This window comes from Acyrthosiphon pisum, chromosome A2, assembly GCF_005508785.2.
Source record: "Acyrthosiphon pisum isolate AL4f chromosome A2, pea_aphid_22Mar2018_4r6ur, whole genome shotgun sequence".
NCBI classification, from domain to species: domain Eukaryota; kingdom Metazoa; phylum Arthropoda; class Insecta; order Hemiptera; family Aphididae; genus Acyrthosiphon; species Acyrthosiphon pisum.
In genome coordinates this window covers 25,724,761-25,735,187 of record NC_042495.1, presented here as the reverse complement: position 1 = coordinate 25,735,187, position 10,427 = coordinate 25,724,761, and the positions used below count along the sequence as shown (strand labels likewise).

At 26.8% G+C, this 10,427-nt stretch overlaps 2 long non-coding RNA genes across 6 annotated transcripts; both read left to right on the top strand.

The window, feature by feature from the left end:
* The first annotated feature begins 2,240 nt into the window (after positions 1–2,240).
* LOC100575855 lies at positions 2,241–4,076 on the top strand. Its single transcript, XR_510700.3, has 4 exons — positions 2,241–2,255; positions 2,332–2,586; positions 2,688–2,835; positions 3,949–4,076. It is a non-coding gene; the product is annotated as an uncharacterized LOC100575855 (long non-coding RNA).
* Positions 4,077–5,027: 951 nt separating this feature from the next.
* Positions 5,028–9,918, top strand: LOC100575936. Of its 5 annotated transcripts, none has more exons than XR_001679446.2 (7): positions 5,028–5,415; positions 5,504–5,710; positions 5,778–5,918; positions 5,988–6,167; positions 7,334–7,458; positions 8,167–8,376; positions 8,441–9,489. It is a non-coding gene; the product is annotated as a ribonucleoside-diphosphate reductase subunit M2 B (long non-coding RNA). The 5 variants fall into 5 exon arrangements; XR_510701.3 differs by having other exon boundaries at positions 5,474–5,710; positions 8,441–9,485; XR_003839538.1 differs by having other exon boundaries at positions 5,032–5,415; positions 5,667–5,710; positions 8,441–9,484.
* The last annotated feature ends 509 nt before the right edge of the window (positions 9,919–10,427 follow it).

Here is a 10,427-nt window from a genome sequence, read left to right as displayed (position 1 = left end):
TATAGTGCTATAATAATATTATTAAACAAAAAATTGCTGTCTGGGTAAATATACCTATTTGATTAGGTAGTTTTATTTTAAACACGAAATTAAAAATTGAATTATTATACCTATTAAACTGGTCGGAAAATATTTAAACATGATTTAGGTATCTGTACGGAATGTCAGTTGTAATAAATGTATGGCAAAAGTCATGGCTTGGAATTGTGATCCGACGTCCTCCGTTTCTTATGATTGGAATAAGATAAACATACATTTTCCGAAATAGAAATCGGAATCAGCACAATCCTGGTCCCTGGAGTTCCTTATCGATGATAAAGATGTAATAATTATCTTGTTTGTATAAAAATAGGTAATGTTAAAAAAATATATTAATTGAAATAAATTACATAAAGGTACCTATTTATATTTATTAATATAAATTGAATTTTGTAAAAACGTACATTTTTTTCGAATTTTTTATGTTAAAAATATAATTTTAACAATAGGTACATCTCTAAGAACATTATATGGTAAAAATCCAATAAAAAAATTATTTATCTTCCTAACCATTCTGTTGTAAAATAGGTGTGGAGACGTGTACGTAGGTACTTTGTCGATATATTACCACTTAGTCGTAAAAAAATTTCCAACACAATTGTGACACATAATAATATTATTATTATGTTAGTCATCTGAAAATAATCGTATTGTATCGTTAGCAACCAGATTTACATTTATTTGAATTTACTATTTATTTATTTTGTATACAGCCCATATTGATGAACAATATTATGTTCGATTACCTACCTAGTTAAGTACAATAAGTAACCATGGATAAAGTCTGGTACAATTGATCGTTTTATATAATAATCATAATTTTATTCGTATGACATAATTATTGATAATTATTAATTAATATAAACGCGATAATTCATTATTTAATTTAATTTTACATGTTTATCTCATTAATTTGTTTTTTATAAATCGTTATTTTGTTTTATTTTTTTTTCTTGGTTCAAAGGACTCACAAAACAAAATTTTTTATTATTTTTTAAGTTTATTAAGTCCAAATAATGAAAAATGATTGGTAAAAATCCGAAGTTAAAAAAATGATTCAACGAGATGATAATGAAAGTCGATGAAAAGCCGACGAGTGATCAGCCGCCCATATTTTACGCCTAAAAGTAGTTTGATAATTAATTTGTGATTTGCACTATGATTTTTATAACTTACGATATTTATATTTTTCTTAATCTTGAATATTATACAAAATCGTGGTTTTAAGTAAAGGGAGATTATATGAGCATAGATCACAATTGAAATTGTGTAAATATTTAAGTTTTTGAAACTATAATAGGTATCTAACCTACTTTGTAGGTAGCTACTTAAAATGCAGAAATCATAGAACGCGATGGTTAAGCCCTGTATAAAAACTACAAAAAGAAAATTTTATAATAATATGAATTAAAGAATAATACACTCATAGTGGTTATATGACATGAAAAATATATGTTATGATGGTAAAAATAGTACTTGTTCTCTTACGAAAGCGGTATAATAATTTATAAAGGTATTTATATTGTATTGTGGTTTATTCTGGGATTGAAATAAATATAAAAATGTTCAATTTTAATTTTAATTCACTCATAAATACTTATTTGCTTTTTTTTTTTTATTTCAATTTAAAACAAAACATATTAATATTATATTTTAATCATTTCTCTGCTGTTGAAGGTGTCGATTTAATTGTATAAAAATTTCTTATTCGATTTTAAACGTACTTTTTTCGATTTAAAATAAAAATTTTACATTTTATCGATTTAAATTTTGATTTCTTACTACGAAAAACCCGTCGTCGTTCGAGCATCCATATTTGTCGGCTATGAAACGGGAATAAAAAAATGAAATATTAGTCAGGTGTTTGAGTGTTTCGTATTAACTACATTGCTACATGCTACCTATTATGAACAATATTGTAGACCTATCATACTTACATTTTTTAAATTTTTAAATTGATTTGAATATAACCAAATTACTATAAAACGATTATTATTTTGGTATAAATTATCGATTTAAACTGTTTTCGATTTCAATTCGACATTTGAATACCATTTAAAAAAACTGATTTTTGATGGTTTTTATCGATATTCAAATCGGATTTTGAAATAATTTATTACAATCCAAGGAGATGATTAACAAATACTTTTTGGTGGACTATTTCGTAAAGGAATCTATTTATCAACAAACATTTGTATTCTTTAAGTCAACATGACGTGAGTATGTTGTAGACGTCAACCAAAATTGGTTAACAATGGGAATCACAATGTCCAATATTTGTCCACTATTTAGTGACTTATTTTGGTCCATACACACAATACTCGATGGATGTGTTTTCAAAGTTAAATAGTAAAATATGTAAATAAATATAGAAATATTTGACGCCGTCCGACGTACGATATCAGTTAAACGAATCACCTTTGAGAGATATGGTCACGCCACCACGTCATAGCTTACTTCTCACTAAACAAAAGCCGCCACTGTATAAAAGGACGTACTGATACTTCGTTCAGGCACAACGAAATTTTTGTGCAAATACAATTTTCTGTGAGTATACAGCTGACGAGAAACAAAATTTCTTTGATCTTTATATTATTTTTAATCATTCGTGTTTTCTATTTTTATTTTTATTTTTTGTCTACTTGCAGTTTCACTTTACACCTCAAAAAACCAACAAAAAAACCAAAAATGGGCGCTGAAAAAGTTACCATGAACATCGTCATCGTCGGACAAGTCCAATCTGCCAAGGCCATCAAATCGGTTGCCAAAGCCACTCCGGCCACCAGCCAATTGATGGTGAGTTAACAATTCTGTGGTTTTTTAATTTTGAATAATAGTGGAATCGTATTATTTTCACTTTTGCAATATTTGCAATATCGTGTCTCTTTCTTTTATTGTTGTGTACATGCGTAGACTGGTGTGTTTATTTAATTTTTCACAAGGTATAGGTAACGATTATAAATTGAATCAGTAGAACAATATTCATTTTTATATCACTTAGGTACGTCATTATAAAATATATACAATTTTTTTGTAATTACAATTTTAAAATTAGTGTTTAAATAATTTTGTTCAATATTTTATAGTTACATCAAATTTAATTATAAATTATCGATTTTATATAAATAACCTATTTTATATAATTTGTAATCTAAACTTACTAAACGTTTAATATTTTGACATAAAAGTCTCGAAAATCTATTTCTCTACCTCTAATTAGTGCTAAAATTGACTAACAATATGTCATATATTTTCGCATATAGTATAGCCATATAATATATGCTGCCAGTGTTGTAATGTATTTAAATAATTTTATAGTACCTATTACTTAAAACTTTTTTTAAATTAAGTACCTATTAGGAAGTATTTTATACAGTACAACTGTATTTGAAAATCAAGGTTAAGGTTGTTATTTGATAATTATTATATTATTTTAGTTATAATAAATAAAAATAAAATTATGAAATTGTTGCTTTATTGTTTAATTAATATAACATTTTGCTTTTTATTTATTTTCGTTTTTCGATATAAAATGAAATAAGTAGATGGTATAAAGTTTTAAATGTCGACATCACAACTTTATATTAGTATAATAATTACGAAATACATAATTAATTAATCCTACTTGTACAATTAAATGATTAATATTAAAAGTATATGCCAAGTATTAGTTAAAAACTTTTTCTTAAAACTTAAGCCTTTGAAATGTATATTAAATACTTTCTGAATCAATGTATTCTTTATTGTTAGTTTAAATATGATTTAAAAAATATATTTATCAACTCTGTAAACTGTAAAGTATAACGAATTTTGTAATCCTGTTAGAATTTATTATTTAGTTCTACCAAGATTTTATACTTTTATACTTTAGTATATTATATTAATTGACTATTTTTTGTTTTGTTCTAGAACTGTTAATTCAAGTCCACATCATTTCAAACTAAAAAATGCCATAGCCGAAACAGTACATAATTTGTTTTAATTATAATAATGTGTATTGACATTGCAAAATAAATCAGTCTCTTCCGTCAGTAAAATCGTTAATTATTTATTTGTGCCATTATGAGTTCTTATTATAGTCTACATGTATTTGTTAATACTGAATGGAATTTCAAAGGTAAAATAGCGTACATTAATTTGTATACTTTGTAATAAGTTTGGTACATAGATATTTGTATTGTTTAACAACAATATATTATAAAACCGTCTTAACATATATATTAATTATACATTTTAAACACTACCTGTTAATTGTTATGACTTTTATATGGTATTTTTTAATCGTTTTTAGGACTCTGAATAAAATATTTAGGGTATTGTAACTTTATAGAATTTTCATGAAATATTTAATTAATATAAAACATTTTTAAAATATGATTATTATATCTTAATGTTTATAGTCATCAATTGGCAGTATAACATAGTAAGTATTTGATTTTTCACACAATGTAATTGAGAATGTCCGAAACGCTTTCGCAAAATTACTTGCGTTGTCAGTCATAGTACATGTGTTATTTTTGAAGTACTACCTATATAAGTACTGATATAAGTTTGAGTTATTTCATTAATAACCTACCCACCTCGATAATGTTGGAATAATTATATGTAGAGTAGGTACCTATACCTACTATATTGTAACAATGACATTTGAAAAATATTAAACATCCATATATAGTCACAGTCTTTTTTATAAGCATATATAAATACCGAAAAATCACGAAAATTAGCAAATTATTTGCAGTTTGAGTTGAGAATTTATAAAAATTTTTCTTCTTACGAAACACTGTAGATACATCAACATTTTACTGAATATTTAAATTTTCATTTTCTATACACCATACACTTTTGACTCTTTTTAAGGTGTTTACGGACATTGTCATTTTTACAATTTTTAAATATCAATAAAATTTTATTTTTTGGGTAAAAAAGCGTGAAAAATTAATGCAAGGCTCCTAATATATTGTTTAAATAGCAGTTGAAAAATATTAATAATACATAGATAGTCACAATTTTTTTTTATAAGCATTTAAATCGTGGTCATGATGGCAGCGTTCCCGATGTTACGGACTACGGTAAAATTTAAATGTCCGTCACATCGGCCCACAAAAGTACCTCCAATAGATAACCGTTCTGACGTATCACTTAGTAATAATTGTTATCAAATGAATAACAACACAATATTATTTTATTGTTCGCCGACTTTTGAATTGAATCATTCGATTATGTATTTGAAATTTGAACAGAAATACAGACCACATCCGTACAGAGTTGTATTCATACGTTTTGGTTAACAATTACCATGCATAAGTGTATTCTTCTTAGTGAGAAATCCAAAGTATCGCCTCGCCACATAACACAATACGTTAATTTTTATTTGTAAGTATTATTTTCTAGTTGTACTTATTATATTTCTTAATTAATTATATCGGGTCAGTCTAATTACCCAATTTCTATCCGGAGTAAGAATCTGCTGTAATCATTTCATAATCAGTGATTATAAACAAGGCTCAGTATAATATAGTGGATATTATGGACAGAGGCTGTCACAAAACTTAATCCAAACCACTTACCTGGGATAGAGAAGTAAAATAAACAATATAGGTAAAATAAATTTTAATAACTTACAGCAACACTGGTACTACTCCGAGCACGACTAATAATCATCTAAGAGGTAAAACCTTTTAATATAATTCATGAATTAGATATTCAGATATTTTTTACTACATGACAATTTTCAGAAAATTATATTTCTCCAACGATGAGTTTGAAGAAAATGAACAGACAAATAAAATATTTGGAGACGTTACAGTTGATGATTTTAATTCACCCAGAAATGCCTGAGAAACTTAATAATGTCTAATTCACACACACTTATCTAAGTATATTACTCAAGTCTATTTTAAATGTTTGCCAAAACCAAAAGTTACTATGTGGTTTATTGTTTTTAGTTCATACAGTGGATTATACTTATTATGGTTTTCAAAACCGAAATATATGATGTACCAGATACAAGGAACAAGGAAGTCGAGCCAATGTGTTGACAATTTTCAGGCGTTGACTTTCTTGAAGATAATTCTGGCGGCTCACATGAAGCCATACAATACTGGAGCGATGTATGAAACTTAAAGGTGAGAATATTGTTGATGGGTTTTTATTTTAAAGCTATTTTACTGTGCCATTAATTAACATACCCACCTGTCCATGGGTCACATTGTATAATATCCAATTGTGTGCTTGATGTAACGTGCCCAACTAGTACAGTTGAAGTGATGGAAAAATTTTGAAATAAAGTCACGAAAATGATGGTATGACTTATATTTATTTATACTCAAATAAAATAATTATATTTATTAAAATGTTCTAAGTCCAAATAATTAATGATTAAACTGTAAGTTAGCGAGTTGTGTCTAAATATGTAGCTTTAGTGACTTTTCTGATTGAGGCCGGCTGCCTGTTTGATGAACACTTGTCCATCAGCGTTCCTCGTTGGGTCAATCCCTGTCTCTTCTATACTTTACACAACCATATATGGTAGACCTGCGGTTAGGCCTAGCGTGAGATTTTCACACACTTTTCCACACTCCGGATGTCTAACCTATATTTATTGTTATTGTACACTTGTAGTGTTATTTAATATAATAGCACAATTTCTATATTTGCATATTAAAAGATATTTATATACGTAGTCATATTTATATTGACACATGCCACTCACGGTCACGCGCTTAATATTATTAGCTGCACGCTGTATACACGATATTGTCGCGCTACTTCTGCTACTACACACCTACTGTGTAAGCGGTTTCATCGATATTATTATTATTAATGTTACGCGAGCGCTCGCCCACGTATCACAATTATATTTATATTTACGCGGCGCGTACTATATATGATTACGTACATATTATTATGTTATTCAGATAGGTATTTAGATAGGTTAGGTTTATTCAGTTGGTCACAGCTCGCTACATTGATATAATTAGTATGTCGAAAGGGCACAGCCCGTTTAGTCAAAATAAATTAATAAATAAATAAATATATGTTACAATCTTAAATTAATATCCATACCTTGTTTTAAAAATAAAATACAAATAAATGCTTAGTGCTTCCTTCTCCATAAGGTTCCTTGAAAAATATTTTTACCTGTAAGTTTGATTATAATATTATGTCATATCATTAAAGCTAACAGTACAAAATTGGATCTACTGTACTCACACTTGCATGTTGCTCGTTATTCAAAGAGAGAAAACAAATGGTGCACCGACATATTTTTAACAAAGTTTTAATTTTTCAGGCAATACAATTTTGCTGAGCAAGAATCCAATTTCAATAACGCAGAGAGCTTCAACATATTTAAATTGCAAAGAAACACATAACTAGTTTGGACTGTGAAGGAAAGTGAATCTAGTTGGATGACAGGTAAAAATTGAAAATTTTCAGGTGTTTTCAAATACATCAGGAAAAACAGGTCTCTTAGCATTTTCTATGCACCTTACAATTTTTAAAACAATTTTACTCTTTTTGAGATAACTATAGGGATAACACATTTTGATGGGATTACGTTGAAGTTATTAATTTTCTTTATTTACTGTAATTTTACCTAATTGATAAAATTATGATAATATACGGCTATCAGCTACATTTGTTTTTTAGAAACAAAAAGTTATTTAAGTTCTTGTCACTATTGATCTGATTGTTATGATAATTGGATCTATATTTTGGGACATTGCGAGTAAGTGGCAACTTGATATAAAATAAAGTTCTATTGAAGTGTGGAAACATGTGAACATTGTAAACATCTAAAATTTCATATAGATACAGACTAATAAGTTGTACACCTTAATTATTGGCATATATTAATATGAATTGTTTATTTTATATATAATATTACATTTATATATAACTCATATCTTTCTGGTCCACTGTCCATGTGTTGTTGTTTAGTACTTAGTAGATGTAACTTACACTTAACGGTTTTTTTCAAGCAACGGTTATTGCTAGATTTTAATGTTAATAGTCAAATTAAATCTTAATTAAACAATACTCTGCTCAAAAATTTAAATATTTACTTTCCACATACTTACTGAAAACAATGTATCACATATTTTATTATCATAATGTTTTTAGAGTTTACACACATATTTTGCCTGTCTTATTCTAAACAATTGGATCAAAGCCACCTCCAGCTGTTATCACACAAATCATTTGTGAAGTTGTAACTATTGTACAAGATTATTTGACAAACGCTTCATCTGTCAGAATGGTCAGCAAAAGCTGTGAAAAGATTTATATTGGAGATTTTGCTGATAGGCTGTTAAAAGAATTGGGGTTCCAACAGTACGTACATTTATTGATCATAGTAATATTAATTATTAAATTTAATTAAATATGTTAATTATAGGTTTACTGGTCGTCAAACCCATCCATTCATGGAACTTACTCCTCAACAAGGAAAGACAAACTTCTTCGAAAGAAGATTAAGCAACACCAATTACCTTCAGTTGCATTCTGAATCATGTTTGTGAATAAAATTATTTGTCAAAGACTTATTTATAATTATAAGGGTACGTCAATATGATGAATCTACAGATATAATATAATGCAACTTTTTATATCAAAGAGTTCCGTGTTAAGGATCAATTTGTTCATTGAAATTTGATATGGCAATAAACCAAAATTGTTTATAATTTTGTATTTGAATTATAATAATATAATATGGGTATTATTTAAATTATTATTTTCATTTATTAATTTAATTATTGATTAAGATGGTGAATTGATATCAGAAGTACAAGCTTATTTTTATAAAAGCATATTGTATTTTATGAATCATTAAATAAAAATGTGATTAGTAGATTTTAGAGTTAACATAAAGGTACACAATAAATGCATCAAATGTATACAGTATGTCAGTACCAACTATACTACCAACTAGATTTGTAAAATTCCAAGTATATCAGTTTCTCCGAATACTGCTGAGTACGAAATTAATAATAATGATTTGATATGTTAATTTTAAATGTACTGTTATATAATATTAATGTCATCACAAAGTGTAACACTGTACGAGTTAGAAGTTGTCGATAACGCATAGTCATACTATATGTCTAGTTTTTCTCGAATAACCGAAGATAAAATGTGTTTGAGTTGTGTCTTGTCATTAAAATAAAAGAATATATTTAAAAAGTAATGTTTTCTTTATCCGTTAAAATCTAAGTTGTTGTACAAGATACAACATGTACCTATTGGATATATTTTAGATTTTAGTTTATGAGAGGATCGATGACTGTATTAACTTTACAATGATGTGTTCTTTCATTTTTTAATTTTTTAAATTATTTTTTCTTATGGTCTGTGTAAATGATAAGTATTCGTAATAAAGGTTCAATTTTCATATATTATATTTTATTATAGGCACTCAGTATGTAATCATATGTTTATTTTTAGTTTAGTTGTAGGTATTTAGTAAATATTAATAGGTATACAAAATTATATTTTCGAATAACAATTATTATTGTTTGTATTAGTATAACATATTAACCATATTAACCCTAACCATATTAGGGAACTAAAATTTTATAAAATTTTAATTTGTTAGGTGTAGTGCATAAATGATGTGAAAATGTATTTTTGGTGTTTTAAGGCCGCTGTAAGATCAATTAATGAGAATCCTTGCATTAAATTGTTAGGATTTTTTTATATGAATAATTATATTTTATAGACGATTTTTACATATGAGTCTATCAGAACCTATTTACACTGAATGTTAATAGTAAAAAGCTATTAAATTATCTATTATTTGTATTTATTTGTTAATAATAACTAAGACTTAAATATTAGCATAAATCTTGTTCCTTTTACAAAATGTTTTTTAATTATTATTAATTTCTTAATTTAATTTACATTTATACGTTTGGCATTTATCCCAATGTGATCTCTGAATAATCATTCAATGATGAATTTAATAGTTACATTCCCGGTTACATTAATTGGATTATAAATTAGAATAAACTACAGTCTCCAGCTTCTATAACAATTTACAATACATTATTTTATATTTTATCTTATGTTTTTAATTTTTAAAATACTGTCTGCACCTTGTGCCTGTAATTTTACACTTAATATAATAAAATTGATACTAGTGATAGGTACCCGATTTACACAATTTCAATAAAAAAAAAGGTGGGTAAGTGGATGTCGCTCTGCTGTACAGTAGCCAGTAGGTTACAAGTGCAGGGTCATTGTATAATGGATAGTATTAAATTTGAATTCAATGATATAATATCACTGTATAAGAAAAACGATTCTGAGCGGAGACGGTTTGTCAGTCTAGATATTAGACATACATATTATAGGTATACTTATCTATAGTATTATTAATAATTTTA